Consider the following 22,673-nt stretch of genomic DNA (forward strand, 5'->3'; position numbering starts at 1 on the left):
GGTTTGAAATACTGGATGATTTTCGAACTAGAAGGACTCTCCTATGTGTTTCTTGCTCATTTCATAAATGAAGGAACTGAAGGAGGCTCTGAGATGGGGAAATAACTTGCCCAAGGTCATGAAGCTAACTTATCACCTCCTCCACCGACCCACCCGGGGTGTTGGGGACCCACGTGGACGGGAGAAACAATCTCTTTGCACGGTTTCATCATGGTAGAGCTAACTGCTCACAGAGCGCATGAAAAAGGCGGTCAAGGTCAAGTGTGATAAGAACACAACCAGCATGACAAATGTGCGGGTATTCCGTTATATATCTTCAGGAGAAAGTAAATACGTAAAATGCCAAAAAGCCCTCGCAAGTAGTATTACTTTCTTAATTCAGAGATTTCTTTACGGGTCCCCAGGGCAGTCTGCCATAATTACTATGGAGATGGAAAGTCACTATAAATACATTCTTTGGTTTAGTCTCATCATGTCTGATAAAGTTGTTTCATTCAGCTGTGATTTACTGATCACCTACCACGTGTCCAGGTATGTCCTATGTGCCAAGAATATGTAGATGGACAGCCGCGGCCTCTATGCTCAAGAAACTCACTAAGGAAGGGCAAAAACAGGTGCTACATAAAATAAATCAAAGACCCACATGTAAGGCCTCCAACTATAAAACGTTTAAGAGAAAATATAGGGGGAAAGTTTTATGACATTGGATTTGGCGATGATTTCTTGAATATGACATCAAAAGCCAAGCAGAAAAAGAAAAAAAAAAATAGATAAATCACCCTACATATAAATTTTAAACTTCTGGGCATTACACGACATGATCGGCAGAGTGGAAAAACAACCTACTGAATGGAAGGAAATATTTGCAAATCATCTATCCGACAAGGGATCCCAAATATACAAAAAATTCCTATAACTCAGCAATGAAAACAAACAACTCGATTCCAAAACGGGCAGAGGACTTGAACAGACATTTTTGGCAAAGGAGGCATACGAATGGCCAAAAAGTACACGAAAACATCACCACTCCTTAGGGAAATGCAAACTAAAAGTGCAGTGAAATACTACCTCGTGCACCTTAAGATGGTTTGCTACCCCCAAAAAACAGAAAATAAGCATTGGAGAAGGTATGGAGAAATCAGAAGCCTCGTGCGCTGTTGGTCGAATGGAAAACGGTGCAGCCAGTGTGGAAAACAGTGTGGTGGTATCTCCAACACTTAAAAATAGAACTACCCATGATTCCGCAATCTCACTTCTGGGTACACATCCAAAAGCATTGAAAGCAGGGTACTGAAGAGATATTTGTACACCCATGTTTATAGCAGAATTAGTCAAGGTAGCCAAAAGGTAGAAGTGACCCACGTGTCCATCAACGGATGAATGGATGAATGAAATGGAATATTACTCAGCCTTAAAAAAGAAGGAATTCCTAACACATGTTACACTATGGATGAACCTTGAGGACCTTATGTTAAGTGACAGCAGCCAGCCACAGACAACAAGCTGTGAGGACAAATGGTATGTGAATCTAAAAAACAAAATAAACAAACAAGCAAGACAGAAATAGATCCAGAAGCACGGAGAACAAACTGGTAGTTTTCAAAGGGAAGGAAAGTCACGAGGGGGAGGGGTGATATCAGGGAAGGTGGATTAGGAGATACAAACTTCCAATTCTAAATCACAGGGATTAAAAGTACAGCCCAGGAAACAGAGTCAATGATATTGTAATAGCGTCATTAAAAATGGTTAAGGTAGTAATTTTCATGTTGTGTATATTTTACCAAAAATTACAAAAATAGGGGGACCCTGGGTGGCTCAGTTGGTTAAGCATCTGACGACGGCTCAGGTCATGATCTCACGGTTCGTGAGTTCAAGCCCCACGTCGGGCTCTGTGCTGACAGCTCAGAGCCTGGAACCTGCTTCGGATCCTGTGTCTCCCTCTCTCTCTGCCCCTCCCCAGTTTGCCGTCTGTCTCTCTCTCTCAAAAATAAATAAACATTAAAATTTTTTTTTAAAAATTAAAAAAAATAGGGGCGCCTGGGTGGCGCAGTCGGTTAAGCGTCTGACTTCAGCCAGGTTACGATCTCGCGGTCTGTGAGTTCGAGCCCCGCGTCGGGCTCTGGGCTGATGGCTCAGAGCCTGGAGCCTGTTTCCGATTCTGTGTCTCCCTCTCTCTCTGCCCCTCCCCCGTTCATGCTCTGTCTCTCTCTGTCGCAAAAATAAATAAACGTTGAAAAAAAAAAAATTAAAAAAAAAAAAATAGAAATACAGGCACTGCCATTAGTGAACTTACCAGGGGCCAACATAAGTCCCTAGGGCCCCAGCAAAGCCCATGCTATAGGTGAAGCCCCTATAAAACCACTCACAGGGAAACATCAAGATTCTCTGTGAAAGCATGTTATCCTGAGAGGAGCAGAGGGCAAGCGTTGCTGAAGAAAGCTGGTACACGGCAGAGCCCTACCTACTCTCTCGCAAACCATAAGCCTCACCCGATGATCATACAACCGGTAACGTTAAACTTCTGCTTCAACAGTGAGAAACCCCTTGAAGGCGCCATCTTGCTAGAAGAGACCGCCCAGGACGGCCTAAAAGTTCTAAACCATTAACTTCTGCTTTTGACCGTTACAAGGTTTCGCTTCTCGTCTTTGGGCCGGGGCGCTAGGGACTGAGGAAATCTTTGTAGGTATCCGGCACGGCTTTTGAAACAAAACATTCAACTTGCAGAGAAGGACTTACCAGTTTATTTCATCTGACGGTATTCCAGATCTTGTAGGGCAGATCTCCTGGAGCACCACAGTCGTGGAAAGACGGGAATGACTGAATGCGGAACGCCAACATCTTTATGGAGAGGGAATTCAAGAAAGACAAATTAACTGAGGGAAAAGGAAAATAATTTCCCCATGGTCCCAACATTCATATATCTCACCCAGCTTATGGGTGCCTTGAAAACATCACGCCGCTCTCTTCAGCATTTAAGGTTTTTTTTTTTTTTAATGTTTACTTTTGAGAGAGAGAGAGAGAGAGAGAGCGCGCTCGAGCAGGGGAGGGGCAGAGAGAGAGGGAGACAGAATCCAAAGCAGGCTCCAGGCTCTGAGCTGTCAGCACAGGGCCCAACACGGGGCTTGAACTCACAAACTGCGAGATCACGACCTGAGCCGAAGTCAGCCGCTCAACCTACTGGGCCACCCAGGTGTCCCTCTCCTCAGCATTTAGTAAGGTCCCTTTTCGTGTGTTGGGTGGGCTCAATGCTGTGCTAAGGCTGGGGGTACGTGGAGAAGAGACGCAGCCCCTGCACTCAAGTTTACATCCGAGGGAGCGAAAAAGCATGAATTACCCTGTCATCTTGGACGACATATTGTGGCTCTGTCTACGGAAACTAAAGGAAGCCAACGTGCCCCCCACCCCTTCTGCCGCCGTCAGACAAGAAAACGAAAGCCCAGAGGAACAAGAGGTTAGACAGGGAGCGTCTCTTCACGAGCTTGGCCAGATGAGGTGGCGGTCCCAAAGCCATGCTCCCCGGTGCACAGCGTCCCTCTCCCTACATGCCCAGTCTCTGCCGGGACTTGGTCAGAACCCGTTGGCTGAGAGTACAGGACTCCATCCCTATCCAAGCCTGGTAGCCTCCCAGCAAGGAGACGCTCCCTGTCCCTTGGCCACAGAACATGCAGTCATAATACCTCGGGTCAAAAGGCGAGCAGCCAGCCAGTGCGCAAGGCGAGCCCATCAGCACCACTGTCCCAAATGCAAGGCTGTCTTCGCGAATTAAATATGACACATCCCCATGATCCCACGGCTCTGATAGACCTCGCCGCCTGACATGCTGGGTCAGCCTAATTCCCACCCGTTTCAGACACCCAAACAAATTAACACATGCTCCCCGATGACGCAAAACTCTGTGTGTGTGTGTGCGTGTGTGCGTGCGTGTGTGTGTGTGTGTGTGTGTGTGTGTGTGTGTGTTGAAGCCTCCGTGCAACTACATGATCATCAGTGAAATATTCATTAGACTGGCACTGACCTATAAGAGGGAGGCGACATCAGCCGGCCCTCGAGCCTCAGCTATTTCGAAAGTCAGCTTCTCGCCTCGGTCAGGGGAACGTATTTAAACCTCAGTGCGGGGCCCTCACTCTCTTTTGCACGGGCTCCATCCGCCAGGCTGAATGAAGCTTTCAGAACCAGCAAGGACCAGATGGCCCTCCAAGATCATTTCTGAATGTTTGCATCTGAGTCATTTGTATGCGGAAGTCTTCACAAAATCGCAATCTGGGTAGCAGGCTCCAGGCTGAGTCCAGCTTTCCAGACAGCCCATCTTTGCCTACAATGGAGAAGACAAGCACAATATTGTAGAGCTCCACAAAAATATTACAGCGTTTATCTATATGTGTAGCATCAAATACATGAAGTGTCCCTGTCAGGCTGTCACTACAACGGTAGCGTGCCACAGCCTCCCTCCCCACCCCCACCCCACCCCACTCCCACCCCCCGGTGATTTTCCTTTTTTTCCACCGCACCTACCATTTCTCCCCCCTGGCACAGGCTGAAAGCCAGCTTTGTGGATCCGCCAGCAGAGGGAACTAAGGTACCGGTGCAATAAGCCGAATCCCAGCAAAGAAGTCAGAGCCCAGAGAGATTTAGACTAATGGCAATGGGCTCCAGTCTCAGCACATGCTGGGAGCTCTCTCGCCAGAAAGTGGCGTGGGATCTTGCCAGAAGCGCTTTGGCAGACGGGGCTGCTCAACGGAGGGAGAGGGAAGGCAGCGAGGCGCGGAGGGCGTCAGAAGCCCCGGGGAGGGCAAACAGGCTCGCTAGTGGGAGGCAATCAATATAAAGGGGATCCACCCAGCACTCCCCATCCTGGGTATTCGCCCTGGAGAAGAGAAAGCTTACGCTCATGCAAACGCTCGTGCATAGGTGTTTATGGCAGCTCTATTCATCATCACCCCGGACTGGGAATGAGCCAAATGTCCTGCGAGCAGTGAATGAATAAACCAAATGTGGTATATCCATACAACGGAAAACCACCCGGCGTTCAAAAAAAAAAAGAAAAAGAAAAAAAAGAACAGGGGCGCCTGGGTGGCTCAGTCCGTTGAACATCCGACTTCAGCTCAGGTCATGATCTCACGGTTCGTGAGTTCGAGCCCCGCGTCGGGCTCTGTGCTGACAGCTCAGAGCCTGGAGCCTGCTTGGGATTCTGTGTCCCCCCCTCTCTCTGCCCCTCCCCCACTCACGCTCTGTCTCTCTCAAAAATGAACAAACGTTAAAAAAAATTGTTTCAAAAATCAAAGGTGTAGAACATGAGGGGAAGGACGAGACAAGCAGACAGCGAGATCAATGAATCACGGGCATCACGGATGTAGAGCTGAGGTAAAGCACAGAAGACCAGAAGCAGAGTCAAGCCAGGAGGACGGGCTGACGGGGACAGGCCCAGAAGATCAGGCTGAAGGGACCAGATCGGCCGTCTGGACCCTCGAAGGGTTGGTTGAGCAAGGAGCACACCAATCAATGTTCACATGGCCCCAAGGGACTCTGTTCACCCTTAGGAGCCATTCATGGTAGCGTAGAGCAGTCTCAAGCTCTTTCCTCCCCTCACTGGCTGGCAAGGAGGAGCTCATCCGCTTTGGGCAGGGGTTTAGCTGAGAAGGCAAGTGACAAACAAAAGCTAGACAAATCTAATCTAATCTAATCCTCTGATTTCCAGATGAGGAACCTAAGAGAGCCCCCACATCTCACAACCTGTTCGTGCCCCCAGAGGTCCTAAATCCCAGCTCTGGACCTTTTCCACCATGGCTCATGTTACTCTCTCATCAGTTCTCTACCCTGGGATGGTATTTCTTCTCATCTGACCTGAGCAGGTGGGACTATGCTTTTCCATTTAAAAAACAGCAAAACAAAGGTGACTCCTCCTACGTCCTATCCATGTTTCTCCTTTCCAACTAACTCTGTAGAGCTCAGAGGACGGAGGACGGCCTCACACTTTGCACCCATGACTCTCTTGGACTGAATGGTATGCAAGACAAGCCCTAGCTGAAGAAACAACGGAGATCAAGGTAGTGATTCACTCTGATGATATGAGATGTGAGATTTCACAATAGGAGCTGCGATATGCAGGTGAAATCCCAGTCAAGTTACTTCCTCTCCTGAGACGTAACTTGCTGCCCTGTAAAGTGAGCTGACTGGGTTTGAAAAGCATCACGGTACTTTCCAGTCCTACAATGTTATGTTCCATGTTTGGTCTCAAGTATAGACGGCATACAATTAGACCACCGCACACACAAAAATGAGAAGTCTAATTCAACAGATAGTTATTGAGAGCCGCCTCTATTTTCAGGCAACACACTAGTGAGGAGGTATTTAAGGGTATGTAAGAGATGAATCCTACCTTTAAGCACACACAACCTAATGGATCAGAATAAGACTCTAGATTAAAGGCTCTAGAGTGAAGGCACACCGTTTCCCTTAGAACCTTTTGGGTCATTTGTTTAACCTCTCTGAACCTACTTCGTAATGTGTAAATTGTGAATGATAATGGCTCCAGCTAGGAGTGACACATAAATGAGGGTATATGAAGTTTTGTTACTAAGCCATTTATATTACCATTCTGCCCTCCTGAAACAGCATTTTTCTTTCCCAGCCCGGACCGTTTTGCAAACCGTCTCCATTTTTAATCGCCACATTTCTTGAAGTTGAATTTTCTATTAACGCTTTGAGATGCATCTCAAGTTCCACTTCTCCATGCCGACTTATCTGTTTCAGCCAATACAAATCTCCCTTGTCTCTGGGTTTTTCTGGTGCCTTGTTAAAACCTTTATATGGTCTTTCCTATTGCTTCATAATTGACTCAGGTGTGTATGGTTGTAAGTATTCTTGAACCCCAGCTTCTTATGCTACTAACTGCCTACAGGGACCTTGAATTCTACAGGTGTCAAGTCGAATCCATCATCTTGCCCAAAGATGCTGTTCCTCTTCTAGGGCTCATTTCAGTTAATAGTTTCTCACTTGCTTCCACTAGCTACCTAAGTACTTATCATATTTCCTCTCCATCACACTCCCCTCCAGTCCATACTATTAATCCCAATTTACATGCATCACTCAAATCATCCTTTCTCAACTCCATTGTCTCAGGCTTACAGGAGCATTTCTCGACTGGGTTAATGGAATGGCAGAGGGCAGGATGTCTCAGTATCACCGAGCCAAGCTTTTCAAAATATCCTTATTTACCTTCCAGTCACCCCATATCAGATCAGAAACTTGGTTGAGGGAAAAGACAAGACCAGGGAGGGGAAAAAATAGCCTGTGTCCTCTGCTCAAAGCTTCCCTGGTTATTCTGATGTATTGCTCATCACTGCTGAGAACCAGCGTTTCAACCTTCCTCCTCCCCAATCCTTTCTCCCTCTATTGCCCAACTTACTTTTCAAAACTTCCAATAACAACGGCGCCTCATTGCCTTTCAGGAACAAACAAACAGACAACAGATTCCTGAACCTGGCTTTCACATGGCCCCAGGCCGCTTCCCTGACCTGGGGTCCTCCAATTTCTTCCATGCCCAGGAAGTTCCAGACAAACCAACCAGACCTCGTTCTCCTAGACACAGCATACACTCGATTCACGCCATTTCCCCCTTGGAATCGCCTTCTGTTCTCAGCTCACTCACCTCGCTGAAAAAAATCCCACTTAACTTTCGATGTCCAAGCCAACGCCGGCTCCTCCGATGCCGACCCTCTTTCAGGCAGAATTAGCTGTTCCCTCTTCTACACCTTCCCAGCATTCTATTCACGGGGCTAATCTACTGACCAACAGTTTGGGTAAGCTACCTTTCTTGCCTCCCTCCAAAAAGATATAGGCCCTTCTTTTTGGTCTCCTACGTAATCAAGTAACTCTGTTACACTTACACCCTATGCCACTGTGTGTGCTTGAGTGGGTGCGTGTGAGTGGGCACTGAGCTTCATAACCTGTCTGTCTACTACATGAAACCACGATCTCCTCAAAGATCAATACTGTCTTATCTTTCTTTGAATCCCTCGCGCCAAGAGAGAGCACAGAGTTTTAGTAGCCACTAAATAATTCTTCAGTCAAAATTAAAATTAGACATCATCCCCTACTCAGCCTCTCCCAGCCCTAAGAAGTGGGCTTCTGTCACCACAGCACACTGTGCATACCAACTTTAACTGAGACTATCTGCCGATGAGTCCATGTCCTTGACTAAGACTGGAGACCAATGTTCGCGAACAACGGAACAGAGTTTCCCGTTGTTTCTTTTCAGGCATACACACCGCATCTTTCACCACTTGTACGTTTTGACATCTCCTCCAGCCCTGGACTGAGAGCAAGCATTTAGCAAGTATCTGTCAAGTGGCAGACCCTTCTTGAATGTTCCAGAATAAGTTGAGAGGACGCCATGTCCGTCTCAGCTGTGTTTCCAGGAAAGGACGGATTGAGCCTTTCAGGGCTACGCCCCCCCCCCAACCTTAACTGATGTCCTGTATCTATCCTGGTATTTCAGTGTGATTAGTCAAGTCACCACAAACGAGAATCTGTCACTGTCCTCATTTCCGGCTCATTTACATGGTCCGACACCGGCCACTTTGCTCCTCTCCAGGGGTCCCAATATGTTCACCAGATTGGCATGTATCATACTAACCTTGCCCAGGAGTAAAAATAAAATAAAATAAAATTAGATGAGACACAGAAATAAAATTCTCAGATAAATTAAAAGTAATGCCTACTTATGTGACAAGTTCTATTCGAAACTGAGGGTTGGGTCACTGTTCAATGCAATCAGAGTAACACAGGCCTACTGAGTAGTGAAAACTTTTAACATTACTTTCCCCACAACTGAAGAATTTTTGAAATTTTGTTTTTAAAAAATACACCACAAATACCAGGCTGTTTATAAGCATAAACTCAATCTCACCTTATTATTAAAAGTTATGAAGACACTGCATGGTATGTTTTATTTTACGCAGTAATAATAACTACCTTGTTTCTTAAAAGCATAAACAAGATAAAACCTCCCCCTTTTTCTCCATATTTAAATGGAATAATACACATAACCTTATACAAGTTTATAAATGGCTCCACCATTTTGAATGCTGAGGCACAACTTAGTGGCCACCATCATTCAAAACATCGTTAGCTCCCGAGCAACCAAGGAGATCATTTTTCTAGAAGTTGGGAAATCGCATTAACTTGTGTTAAGTAAAAAGGAAAAGCTCACCATGAGTCACAGCACACAGACAGGGAGGAGGGCAGAAAGCACGGTAGCCATCATAACATATCACGATAGCAGAGATGTCAAAAAATTTTAGAGTTTCCTTCCAGATAGGTCTAGGTGTGAAATTACTTGGAGGCAGAAAATAATGACCCTGAACTTCTTATTTAAGATAAAGGACATGGGATATTGGTGAACTTTAATTCACATTTTATGACTGTATTTAAAAGTCCCCAGAGTCATGATTACTCTCAATTTCTAGGATGTAGGACAGATGACTGTCTTTCTGCAGTGAAGTCATTTGTGTGATTAGCTGCAATGCTGTATTTTAAGGCCCCATTGAGAAGAACAAAATGAAGTCAAGAATTGAGGCACTAGTCCAGATGAGTCTTATAAAATCTGATACTAGAAAGAAAGATCAGTCTTGGCCTATGTGATCGTAACTGACCATCTATACCGCCAACATTCGCTGGTATAAAATAAAGTGACATGGAATATCCAACCAACCAGTCCTAACCAGGGAAGGACAGGCCCCAGTTCAGGTCACCATGCTGAGTTGCCATTTTAGGTCATTTCTCAGATTAGCAACGAGTGGGCAAGAAGAACCATTTTTAGAAGTTTTCTTTAGTCCAACCTAATGTTCCTAGATGTTCCACTTTGTCCAGGCTTTACATGAAAAGAAAGTTCAAAATTATCTTAAATGTCTCTCCAACGTGCAAAAAGATTGATCCTCTTTACCAGGGAATAGGTCTCTGAAACCAATAAAGTGCATCTTACTGAAACAACCTTCCTCTTCGATTGTGAATTTTTTAAAAATGGTTTCATGTTTATTTATTCTGAGAGAGAGCGGGCGAGCAGGGGAGGGGCAGAGAGAGAGAGAGAGGGAGACAGAGAATCCCAAGTAGGCTCCACGCTGTCAGCACAGAGCCCAATGCAGACCTCCATCCCACAAACCATGAGATCATGACCTGAGGTGAGATCAAGAGTTGGACGCGTAACTGACTGAGCCACCCAGGCATCCCTCGATCGTGAGTTTTTAAGGGCAGGCCAGGTCTTGGGTCCTACTTATGTATGTGAGGTGGGGGGAAGTCACTCCTGTCAAGAGTATAAAGACACATTAGACTGTGGTCATCAAATGACTTCAGCTTTTTGAGACATAAGCTTTGCAACAGTGACAATAATCGGTTTCCTTCCAAAGGCTAAACAAAGTGAATAAATTACATTCGCTCTAGGAGTTCTTGGATGCTGGGATGACCTGGTTTCACTGGGCAAATGGCACCGGTATTTCCTGGCAGGCTTTATTTTAGTCCTACCTTGCCAGTCATGGGAGTGAGGAGGGAAGGACAAGAGGGCCCAAGGGGATGGGGACTTGTAAAAGGGATCAGGGAATACCGGAGAGGCATTACAAAATTGCTAACTTTTGGAAGGATGGCTAGCTTGAGACATCCCTTTTGTTTTTTTAATTTTTTTTTTAAATTTACATCCAAGTTAGTTGGCACCTAGTGCAACACTGACTTCAGGAGTAACTTCCTTAATGCCCCTTACCCATTTAGCCCCCCACCCTCCCACAACCCTCCAGGAACCCTCTGTTTGTTCTCCATATTTAAGAGTGAGATATCCCTTTTTAATGGCCTCCCACAAACTTTCTAGACGGCACTGCTGGAGTAAGCATTTTCTGGATTACATACTCATGCATATGCATAGGTAATATTACATTTCCTGTTCTCATCCTTCCAGATCTACTCTCAGAGAAGTTGGTAGAGGAGGGATTTTCTCCAAATCATCAGTGTTTCTTTTACATAGAATTCCACATTAAATGAATAAAAAATAAAAAAAAATAAAGCCTTGGAGTGCCACATTAACTTCTCCTAGAATACTGTTGGGAGCCTTATGCTGTGCTTAAAATGTCAACTGTCAAAATAATATAGTTATTTTTCCAGGAAATCCCAAACATCTGCAGTGAGCCTAGCAAGTCTATATAAATGAAATAGTACCTACATCCCTCCGACCCTAGAAAAATAAACCTGGGGAGAAAAGAGAGCTTAGTCAAAGCATCCTTTGTCCATGGAAACCTCGTTTTCCATATTTGCTTATTTTTAAACCCAACTCCTGAGCATAAACCATCATATCCAAGTACCACCTCTTTGCTAATTTAACAAGCCATTAGAAGCTTTCTGTTTGCCTCCCAAAAGATGACAAGAACAGTTTTCTGTCCTGGTTGATGATCCCAGTAGAAAGTCCTCATTTTATACTTCTTGTGAGTACAAGGAACCCTATGTCACAAAGGAAGTTAAATGAGGGACTTTATCTCCGAAGGCTTCATACAGTTGAGTAGAAGGTGTACTATTCATTCGGAAGGGGATAACACAGCTCACCTACAAATTTAGAAAAGAAAAAAGAAAGCCAAAAGGGTTTAAAAGGTGGTAACCCTGAAAGGTGTGTCTGCTACTCAAGTGCAGAGTCTCAAAAACTATATGCTTTGGGGGGAAAAAAATGTTTTCAGTTGAATGAATGCGTTTGGAATTAATGAGGGGACTGAGCATGAGTTTACTTAGCATTTGGGGCCAAACCCTGCCATTTTGGTGGTTATAGTAAATCAGCCTGAGGGCATGTGGACAAACAGAAATAGAACAGCTACGTCCTTCTTTTATCTTCCACACACACTCATACGTGTGATCTTTTGCTTGAGTCTTGGCAAGGTATTCTTCTAAAATGCCAACAGACAACTATTCTTCCCTTTGATTTTTAAAGAGGTTTGTATTTTCAGAGCCCAGAAGATACAACGCACAAATAATATTCCAACCACATTGTGTTCAATGTGTACGATAATAGAGGTGGGCGGTCCATTTTTCAGAAATGCCCAGGTTAAGTCTTCTGTTTGATTTGTAAGTTCTACGTCTACTGAAACAGCTAGAGCCAGCTGTGTAAAATATTTGGATTACTGCTTGAACTTGTGCCTTTCAAATGTCTGGGGACTGACCGTGGCCACAAGAGCAGTTGTTCCTTTTAAGTAGATCCAGCAGAAATTAAATATCTGCGGGGGGGGGGGGGGCCCACAAGCTAAGAGATGGGGCTCCCTCCAGGTCTGTTCCCCCATGGCTCTGAACGTCCCTTCCAGCTCCTTGGAGAACCACGCTCTTTGGAGCGCAGCAGGAACTTGTTTACAGCACTTCAACCAGAGGGACACCCTGAGCCTGTCATTAACCTCTTTGCCGTCAGCATTTTAAAGTGGAAATACTAGCCAGCCTCGTAATATTTCAGCCGTTTTCCCCTCACTTCACAATGTTGCCAAAGTAGACGGGTCAGAAGATGGGACTCTCCATTTCTCTCGGTTCAAAAGGCTCAGAAGAAGTTAGCAATACCAACGTCCCCATACACAAAAGGCCTTGGGAACATTTGTTTAAATTTGACTTTTGAATCAACCCCAAGCAACTGTTCCTTGGCAAGAGATATGTAACTGTATCACAGATAAATTTTCCTCGCTCACAATTCCTGGCCTGGAGTTGATGTGGGGATCATGCAGATGTGTGTTGGAAATTAAACAGGGTACTACCAGGGTGGCCGCAATTAAATTCAGACTTGCATTCAAGCCATGCCCTGTGCTGCATTTCTTCGAGAACTTTGCTTTCTATAGACATTTCGAAATGTTCCTTCACAAAAGGAGGAGGCAGGGTGGCTGGGCCCAAGTCCCCTAAATCAAGGCAGTGAGAAGAGAAAGGGAGTGTAGTTGTGGGGTGTCAAAGTAGCTGTTAAAATACATGAATACTCAGACTTCTAATTTAGGGTGTTTTCTCAGGGAGCCCAAAAGTTATTCTCTCCCACATTCGCAGACAGGCTACAATCATTATTTGGAAAAGAAAGAAATTATGAGCTCATATGGAACATCAACCCACCAGCATGTGTTACAAAGTGGAATGGTTCCTTGAAAGAAAAAAATGTCTTCCTCTGCTTAACATACATTTTAGGATGGAAAGGCTGAATGTTAGCAAATCCTGATAATAGTAGAGTTGGGCTCCTGTGACAAGTTGTTACATGGCTTGAGAAAAAAAAAATGACCAATTTGGAATAATTTTCTACAGAATTACAGATAGTACAATATTTAGAAGGAAGAAAACTATGGAGAATCAATGTTAGACGTGATTTTTCCGGGCTACAACTAAGTTGATAAGAATCTGGAAGTTTGTTTGCTTTTTGGCAAAATCGCTTGAACGTGGAGTTCAAATTTAATCTGCTTTCCGATTCTAGGCAGAATCGGTTTAATCGCTTTTATGCATTTGAAGAAATATGGATTACATTAAGTTAAAGTGGCTGAAAAAAATTCCCAGCATTTTCATGCCTATGCCAAATGGCCATTTGAAATACTATGCTAAAAATCTACTTGAGAGTATGCTTCTATAACCTTTGAAAAGTTTGGGAGTTATCAGAGGAGTTGGCCTGCTCAAAGCAGATAATCACTTTTGCATAAATGTCGCCCAAAAGAACAGCTCTCTGATTAAGGTGCAAAATAACATAATCCCCAGATTCGTAACCACACCCAGGATGGTCAAAAGCATTTTTTTTTTTTTTTTTGTAATATACATTGGCAAGTTATCACACACATTTCACATGCAAGCGTAAATGATCTGAAAAAGACAATCACTGGCTCAGGCTGAACTGATTTCAACATTTGAGCAAATCACAAACAGCAGATCTGGCCTTACTTAAAATTTCCATCTAGTTGTTGAACGGAACAAAAATAAACAAATGGAAACCTTGACAGATGAATAAGACTCTTCTCATGATTTTTTAAACCCGAAAATGCAGCAGGAAACCAATCCCACCACGGAAGTCCTTGCAGACAAACTGCCTTTGGCATCTAGTCTGGAGCAAACAATCTCCAAAGACCACCCCCCTCGCTCTCCCACCAGAACCCTCCACTCTTGCTTTATTTTCTAATTCCGTGGACTGGATTGCTGAGCTGTTTATCAAACAGTGTGCAATAAAATCGGCTTCACTCTACTACTCTATGAACTCTTGCAATTTTCTCCCTCCTCCTGGACAGAGGCCACTAGTCAGGGAAAGCCTCAGGAAAAAAAAAAAAAAAAAAAAAAAAAAAAAGGCAGATCAGGGAAAGCGAAGAAACAATAGACAACCGTGGCTTTGACAATGCCTTCCCTCAACCCTCTTTCTGCTCCTGCTGTGACACTTGCATTCAAGAGCAAGGGTGGCTGCCATGGGATGCGTGGACAATGGACTGAGGAATACAAGGCAGGGGGGAAAAAAGGAGATCAGATGAATTCTGAGCTAAGATGGCAGGGCTCTCACCTTTTCCGTGTGTTTGCGAATAGTCTGGATGGAGGCGTCCCGCAGAGAAGAATTGTTGGATGGTTCTGAAGGCTTCTGCATGTTGCAAACGCATTTTAGAACTATTTGCAGGGGTATACTTGCTGCCAGCCATCTCCCTCTCCCTCTCTCTCTCTCTCTCTCTCTCTCTCTGTCTCCCTCTCTCTCTCTCTCTCTCCTCTGTTTTATGTCCTGCTATCTCCATCACACCTCTATTAGTATGAAGACTTTCTGTCTGTGTAAGTAAGTGAGAGTGTGCGTTCCTTGGTGTTTGAATCAAGACACACGTCCGCATGCATTTCTAATCTAAGGAGCCTATAGCGGTTACTAGAACTATCAATTAGTCAGCAATAGCAGAGACCCTGAACGCCTCTGAAGGAACAAAGGTGGAAAGACATGCAAATACTCTGGCACCTGGATCACGCAACTTGCTGGCTACAAATAGGGGCATCTTTTCCTGGTTTTTTTTTTTTTTTCTGTTTAACTCTCAAATCTATGTGACATTACAGGTTACTAATGTATCCAGCTGCATAATTAGGTATGGGAGCGCCTCTAGGTATATATGCTTCTTTGGCATCATTGAAATGCATTAAGCTGAACTGAAAGGAAATACCCAGTGACAAATCAGAGTTTATGACATATTTGATCCATGCTCCATTTTAACAACTGCAAGTAGAGCTTCAATTAAGTATACGGTAGAGTTCTTTGTCCATTTCAGTGGCTTTTATGAAAGAAGCTAATAAAATAGTGACAAAAAGAGGAGGGGGAGGGATTCAGCTATAGAAAAGTGTACGTGAAAGATCAATTCTCCCCCGTAACAGATGAAATTACTCTGATTAAAATTCAGGTCTGGATGTTAACACTGAGTGCTCTGCTCTGGGGTGTGTGTGCATGCGTATTTTTTTTTTTTTTTTTTAATTGTACGTGTTGGGAGTCCCAGCGTACAGTGGAAAGTTCGCTGGTAACTTTCTCTGGGTATATTCTGTGCTAACAATCTGAAGCCACATCAAGAATTCTTTTATCTCATTTTGCAGAAGCCTCAAAAAAAAAAAAAAAAAGAAAAGAAAAGAAAGAAAAGAAAAGCCAACCCTTTTGAAAAACAATGCTTTGCCTTACAGTTTTCAAGGACATCAAAATATTGCTAACTTGAATACACAAGCAGAAGAAGAGAGGTCTAAGTAACAGTTGATCTTACTCACTTTTGAATATGGATAATTTCAAAGGGAAGGGTGTGCTCTGTGTGCTCTGTGATTTTTCCCTCTTGTCTGGGCCATGAAGAGCTGCATTTTTCCCCCAGCACTTCTTGCCAGAATCGAAACTATTTGCAGACAAGGTATGGTAAACATCCTGGAAGTTACGCATCTTCTCTAACTCCATAAACAAGACAGAAAAGTCTCGCCTGAAGGCATGCATTTACAGCCAAGCGGTGGCAGGGGTTGCAAAAACAGTGTCACCTTATTTCCATCTGCTATTTACCCCTCTTCTGGGGTCTGCCACCCTAAAGAGCAATTTCTGTTTTCTTTCTTCCTATTGACAAAATGGCTCAAGCAGTCATTTTTTTCCCCCTTTTAATCTGGCAGGTAACTACGCAAGCCGTGCAAATTTGGAAATAACCCTGGAAGAGAACACCGCAACGACGGAGCCTAAAAGCGGCGTCGCAGGGAAGGGCAGTGAGCCCAGCAAGCTTCCTTCCACAAGGAGGAGACGTGTTAGAAAGGAGGGTGCACCGGGTCCCCAGCAAGATAAAGCTGGGGTAGAGAGGGAGGCTCAGGACCCCCCCTCCCCTCCCCCAGCACACCCCGTCACTTAAGAAAGAAAGAAACCCTAGCGAGGTTGAGAGGGAGAAGGGAAATAGTGCTAAATAGCTGGCGAGGTAACCCACCGTCCTGTTTGCTCCTTGGCGCTTGCCGAGGGGGATAACAGCCACAGCAGTGACAAACGGAGCTGCCATGTGCCAAGTGCAACCTCTGCCCAGTGCTCTCTGCCTCCCAAAAAGGAAAGAAAAGCATGCCTCGGACAGAACACACAACGGGAACGAGCAGGCGCCATCGGCAAGTCACGGACCCCAGCAGCACTGGCTGGTCTCTGAAAGCCCTGTATCAAGGGTCCCATTCAAAGGCAACGAAGAAGCAGAGACAATGGCAAATCAAAACCTGGCAGGGCTTCCGGAATAATTTAACTCCTCACTCCAGAATTTAGATGGGTATAGCAAGAAACACAGGCGAGAGAGAGAGAGAGAGAGAGAGGGGGGGGGGGGGGGAGAGAGAGCTTCTTCACACCAAGGCGCGAGCATATGCCTGCCTCTCTGTGGATGTATTTTTAGACATAATATCAGGGGTAAGGCAGCCTGTGCACTCATCAATAGCATCCACTTCTCTTTTTCACTCTCAGAGTAGCTAGCTGATGATCATTGGAAGCAGCCCGCATTTCTTCCCAAGCCAAAGGTCAGTGAGGAGCACCCCAAGCCCTGACCCATTGTCTCTGAGCTCAGAGAGCGTTAAATCCATTTTCAAGATGCGTTCCCAAATGAGGTCATTCCATGTGGCAATTGGTTCACTTCAAATCTTTCCACAAATGACTTATGCTACCATCCAAAAGTACAACCAGGATCAGAGATCGCACCTTGAGAAAGGTGATTCAAACAGCATAGACTAAGGATAAAAAAATAAATACATGAAAAATAAATATATAGTAGGACATGTATTATTAGGAACATGCACGAAACTTCTAAACTTCTCCAGACAAAAATGTTTATTAAAAGCAAGGAATGGATATGACTTAGATGTGCTTTTACATCCGAGTATTCTATGCATTCACTTGAAGCTTCAAATACTTAAAAATAATAAACACAACAGAAAAATAGAATGAGTGGAAAGTAAAGGAGACATGCTCAGCCTTCGTGAACAAATCAGATATAATGTAGTATATGCTCTGGTCCAAGCCTAAGAATTTTCCCTTCACGTGGAGGATTACAATATTTAAAAACATTCCTTTGAATTTTCCATATTAGAGTACACGTGTGAAATATGCATGTGCGCATATCTACACATACACAAAATTCTCAAGTTAATTTAAATTTATGGGAGAAATTCAAGGGATACTAGGTCAAACAATCCAAAAAGAAAATAGCCATAAAAAACAATCCCTAACCACATAGCCTCTCTCTCAAGTTTCACACAGCACTTGAATGAGATGGACGCAATGGTGATGAATGAAAATAATGGTTCACAACCACAATCTTCCAAATGAAATTACTTCAGATAAAGAGCAAAATGCCCACTTCCTTATTTTTGAGTCAGAATTTGTTTCTGCCAGAATTGGTTTGTTTTTTTTTTTTCAATGTCATATACATGCAAGATGGATGATTTCCAACTCCACAAATAAGCATTCTGAGTTTTGATTTGCCTTTTAAGAGTAGAAACAGTTTATAATTTCACATTGTAAATCTCACTAGGACTGAAAGCTCTTACAAGGATTTACAGAGAAAGAATAATTCATGTCGGACCAAAAGGCTTCTTTCAGTCAGTTTCATGCAGCTTTCTTTCCAACAGCTCTGGGCCAAAACGAATGTAGAATCTTGAGCTGAACTATCCATCACATTTCCCTGGTCTTTCAATTAATGACACTGCAATCAGATCGATAGAATGTAATAAGAAAAGAGCTTTGCATTTCTATACCTATTAATTCGTTGAGTAACTCCAGCCGTAAAACGTGACTTGAAAGGAAAAACACTCGAGGAAAATGAATTCTCTTAGCATATTGAGCAATGACACCCTGACCCAAAAGCGAACGCTGGAGTTTCTACCTTCCAGCCAGGGTTATTAGGATCTAAAGATCAGACTGTTTGGAAGGCGCAAACTTAACTTGGTTTTTTGTTTTTTACAAAATTTTACAAAATTGGTCAATTTCTGGAATTTTGGAACAAACATCCTTGAAAGGCAAGTCAGAGTATAGGCTGAGGTAGCCATTGCTCTCTACTTCCCAGGGCAGCCCAACTGCCCAATTTGTGATCTTAGTTTTCTAGGGCATTGTGCATAGAGGAATTAGATTTAGAAAGAGTGGGACGGGGGGAAAGAACGGTGAGAAGGCTAATGGAGCTCGGCCACCTCCCTAATCGCTAGCCTTGGTCCCAGACCCTGCGGACAGAGACAGACAAGGATACAACAGTGTCTGCACTCTCCATGTTTACCACGAGTGACAGAGGATGGGGCAAGTAGGAATTCTCTTTGGGAAGGATGAGGCAAAAAAAAAAAAAAAAAAAAGGCTGTCCTCCGATGTCCTCTAGAGTCATGGGCACGTCCAGACCCTGATGTCACTAGCGATGAGCACACAGTGACTTCATGAACTCAGAAGCAGAGAGAAGAGAGGCAGTTGCCAAGGGCAGGGGGATGGGGGAAATGGGGAGATGTCAGTGAGGATACGATCTTCCAGTTAACAGTTTGAGCAAGTTCTGAGAACCTAGTATACAGTGTAGTGACTATAATTAATGAGACTATATTGTGCACTTGAAATCTGCTAACACACGCACGCACGATAAACAGTATGTGAGGTGATGGACGTATTAATTAGCTTGATTATAGTGACCATTTCATAATGTATACATATATCAAACCATGATGTTTTATACCTTAAATACATACAGTTGTTACTTGTCGATTACACCTCATAAAGTTGGGGAAAACCCCAGTAACTTCAGTGGTAAGAAGCAGACTCAAGTAAATGAAGGTTCTGATATGGTCCAATCAACCACTGGTATAGTAGAAAGACCTTAGGTTTTGCTGCCAAACTAGGGTTTGAATCTCAATTGTATCATACACTCTGAACCTTAGATTTATGTTAGTGAAATAGAGATATTATGGCTTCATTCAAGGGCTATTTTGAGCTTGAACGACATCGTGTGTGTCAAGCACATGCACGTACTAGCTAAATTTTTTTTTAACTTCTTTAAAATTAACTTATTTTGAGGGGCACCTGGGTGGCTCTGTCAATTAAGCGTCCGACTTCGGCTCAGGTCACGGTCTCACGGTTCGGGAGTTCAAGCCCCGCATCAGGCTCTGTGTTGACAGCATGGAGCCTGGAGCCTGCTTTGGAGCCTGTGTCTCCCTCTCTCTCTGCCCCTCCTCTGCATGCTCTCTCTCTCTCTCTCAAAAACAAACATTAAAAAAAATTTTCAATGTACTTATTTTGAGAGAGAGAGAAACAGAGCACACGAGTGGGGGAGGGGCAGGGAGAGAGGGAGAGAGAGAGAATCCCAAGCAACATGAGGCTTGAATTCACCAACTGTGAGATCATGACCTGAGCCAAAGTCAAGGGCTGGATGCTTAGCTGACTGAGACACCTCAACTCCCCTCTTGCCAATATTCAAATTTCCACACGTAAAACAGCAATAAAAATCCAAGCTTATTGCACAGATTAAATGAGATAATGTCTAGGATGCTCTATAAAGTGCCCAGCGCTACATAACAAAAGGGTATTATTATTATTATTATTATTATTATTATTATTATAATTATAAAATAACAATCATGCTTTTTTAAAACTGCACACCTTATTCAGTGCAAGACGTAGAAGATGAGTAATATAGTCCAGTATCTCACCGTGGGTGCAATTACATATTTCAGAAATATCAGTTATCATTTCTACCGATGGAGGCGTGCCAAGGACTTGGTCACCGTCAACCAGCCTTCAGTGGATTCTCCCTTAGTTGAGGATGACACTGTTTAAAGGTAAGAAATAAGGATTGGACGTTCCCCGATGAAATTACAAGATGAAATCTAGCAATGTGTCAGAGACACCTGTGCTAAGAGGTAAGCCTATCACTACTCAGTGTTCCCTGTGTTTGTAACAGAAGGAGAAAGGACGAGGGCACCTGGGTGGCTCAGTAGGTTAAGCGTCCAACTTTGGCTTCGGTCACGGCCTCACGGTCTGTGAGTTCAAACCCCGTGTCAGGCTCTGTGCTGACACCTCAGAGCCCGGAGCCTGCCTCAGATTCTCTCTCTATCTCTCTCTCTCTCTGCCCCTCTCCTACTTGCTCTCGGTCTCTCTCTCAAAAATATTAAATTTTTTTTAGAGAAAGGATCTAATTATTCATTTGTTAATATTGGCATGACAATAAAATATTCACAGAGAGCAGTCTGTGTGGGAGGTATAGGAAGAAAGATTTGGCCCACGAAGAGCTTAAAGTCCAGGGAAAAAAAATTTTTAATCTTAAAACGAAAATAATTTACAATGTGTTAAGTAAGAAAAATACTACACGTCTTGGCATAAAGTTTTGTGGCAATTGATATTTGGCATCTGCAGTATTGGAAATATTTTTAAAGGACCCTTTCTATCACTTTGTCATGACAGTTATTAACTAATGAAATGAGACCATAGAGGAGGGAGCTTAAAATAGTTGCTACAAAATATCCAGCTTTATAAAGACATCAAGTTCATTATCTATGCATGGTTGGATGGAAAACATCGGGAGGTTTAGAGAAACTAGAAACCATAGCGATGGTTAACTGAAGAGAACGCCTGCTGCTTGTTAGGAAAAAATTAGTAAGAAGAAGAAAAGCTTCTACTTATGTAGCACTTAAGCAGTGCCAGGCAATGTGCTAAGCGTTTGAGGCCTAAAAGCCCACCTAATGCCCACAACATCCCTGGGAGGTACATCCTATTGCTACCGTCATTGTTATACGGATGAGGAAGCTAAAGCACAGAGAAGTCAAGTGACCTGTGCCCCGTCACACAGCTAGCACACGGCGGTGCCACATTTCACACCCAGGCAACGGAATGCCTGAGCCCACGCTCTTGACCGCTGCACTCAGTCATCCCTCAGATTTCTTTTCTTCTCTCCTTAGACTCCCACCAATTCTAATGTGCAGCACAAGGTGGGATTGAATGGCCAGCAAGCCAAGCCTACGGTGGGTGAGCTCTGAGAGAAAAAGAGAAAGAGTACACACGGTCAAACAAAATGTAGGGCCAGAAGCAAAATATAACACTGCGAAGCTTCTAGAAAGCCCGTCTTCTTTCCTCTAGTTTAGTTTCCAAGCACATGCATTTGTGCATTTATTCAGCAAATGCCACGGAGCACGACTACCTACCAGACCAAGTAGGTTCCTACCCCATCAAATCCTACAGGCTAGTGGAAGAGACCGCCACTAAAACAAGTATAATATAAGCGCTTGGTTAGAAAAACTAGAATTGAAAAATCAGAATATTTGCTTTCCATCCAGGATAACTTTCAGGAGATCAGAAATGTGTGGATCCAGAAACTTCTCAGAGAGGAACACATCTCAATAGAACTTGCATCTGGTGTTGTTCAAACCACAGTCCCTTCTTTTAATTTGTCTTTATTTTCTCTGTACCCGTGTGCTATGGGTTCCTCAGCTGGAGTCCCTGCTGACTATCTTGAAGATACGGGTCCTCCGCTTCTTAACCTACCCCAGCCCAGATACTACAAGTGAAGGAAGGAAGACTCCTTCCTCTCTGCCTCTCTCCCTTGATGTTTAACAGACGCTCAAAAAAAAAAAAAAAACCCAAAAATTCAAGTAATGCAGGTATACGCTTTTTAATATTTATTACTTTTCCTGATTATAACAGCAACACACGCTTGCTACCAAACTTTGAAAAGAAAAATAACAAAAATCTAAAGATTATAATTAAAATTATCCATAATAATAGCAATTAAAAAGGTAGCCACATCTGCTATTTCAATACATTTCCCTCTACTCTCTTATATAGGTGGATGTTCATGTTTTCATATGTTTATGTTTTACAGCATTTGGGTCATCATGTGAATAACTCTGCCTCCTACCCTTTTAGTGTGACATCATTTTAAGAGCGTTTTTTGGCATTTAGTATCTTTCAAAACATTGTAACACATTATCTAATATTCTATTCTATGGATATAAGTTATTTAACTATTTTCCCAATACTGGAAATTTAGGATGTATCTAGGATCTGTATTATGTATAAGGTTGTAACAGACATCTTTTTACATAGCTATCTGACCACTTTCCTTAGGACAGATTGGGAGTGGATCAGATGGACCAAAGTGTTTTTTTTTTTTTGTTTTTTTTTTTGTTTTTTTATGTCTTGCAAAACTGCTTTCCAAAACCTTTTTGCCAATTCACATACTTAGTTACTGGAGGAAATTCCCATT

At 43.5% G+C, this 22,673-nt stretch overlaps 3 long non-coding RNA genes across 5 annotated transcripts in view; 2 read left to right on the top strand and 1 right to left on the bottom strand.

The window, feature by feature from the left end:
* Positions 1-22,673, bottom strand: part of LOC121035549 (uncharacterized) — a 92,303-nt gene that overhangs the window by 15,464 nt on the left and 54,166 nt on the right. The window contains exons 2-3 of the long non-coding RNA XR_005792949.1: positions 4,016-4,312; positions 2,737-2,838 (exon numbers count right to left, since the gene is read on the bottom strand). This is a non-coding gene — a long non-coding RNA (uncharacterized LOC121035549). The remainder of the gene's footprint in view (positions 1-2,736; positions 2,839-4,015; positions 4,313-22,673) is intronic.
* On the top strand, positions 5,700-8,678 carry LOC121035547 (uncharacterized). Of its 3 annotated transcripts, XR_005792947.1 has the most exons (4): positions 5,700-5,849; positions 5,943-6,044; positions 7,449-7,799; positions 8,258-8,678. It is a non-coding gene; the product is annotated as an uncharacterized LOC121035547 (long non-coding RNA). The 3 variants fall into 3 exon arrangements; XR_005792946.1 differs by having other exon boundaries at positions 7,449-8,678; XR_005792948.1 differs by having other exon boundaries at positions 7,545-8,678.
* Positions 19,909-22,046, top strand: LOC121035551 (uncharacterized). Its single transcript, XR_005792952.1, has 2 exons — positions 19,909-20,253; positions 21,745-22,046. It is a non-coding gene; the product is annotated as an uncharacterized LOC121035551 (long non-coding RNA).

This window comes from Herpailurus yagouaroundi, unplaced genomic scaffold, assembly GCF_014898765.1.
Source record: "Herpailurus yagouaroundi ecotype Mexico unplaced genomic scaffold, PumYag 161, whole genome shotgun sequence".
Taxonomy (NCBI): Eukaryota; Metazoa; Chordata; class Mammalia; order Carnivora; family Felidae; genus Herpailurus; species Herpailurus yagouaroundi.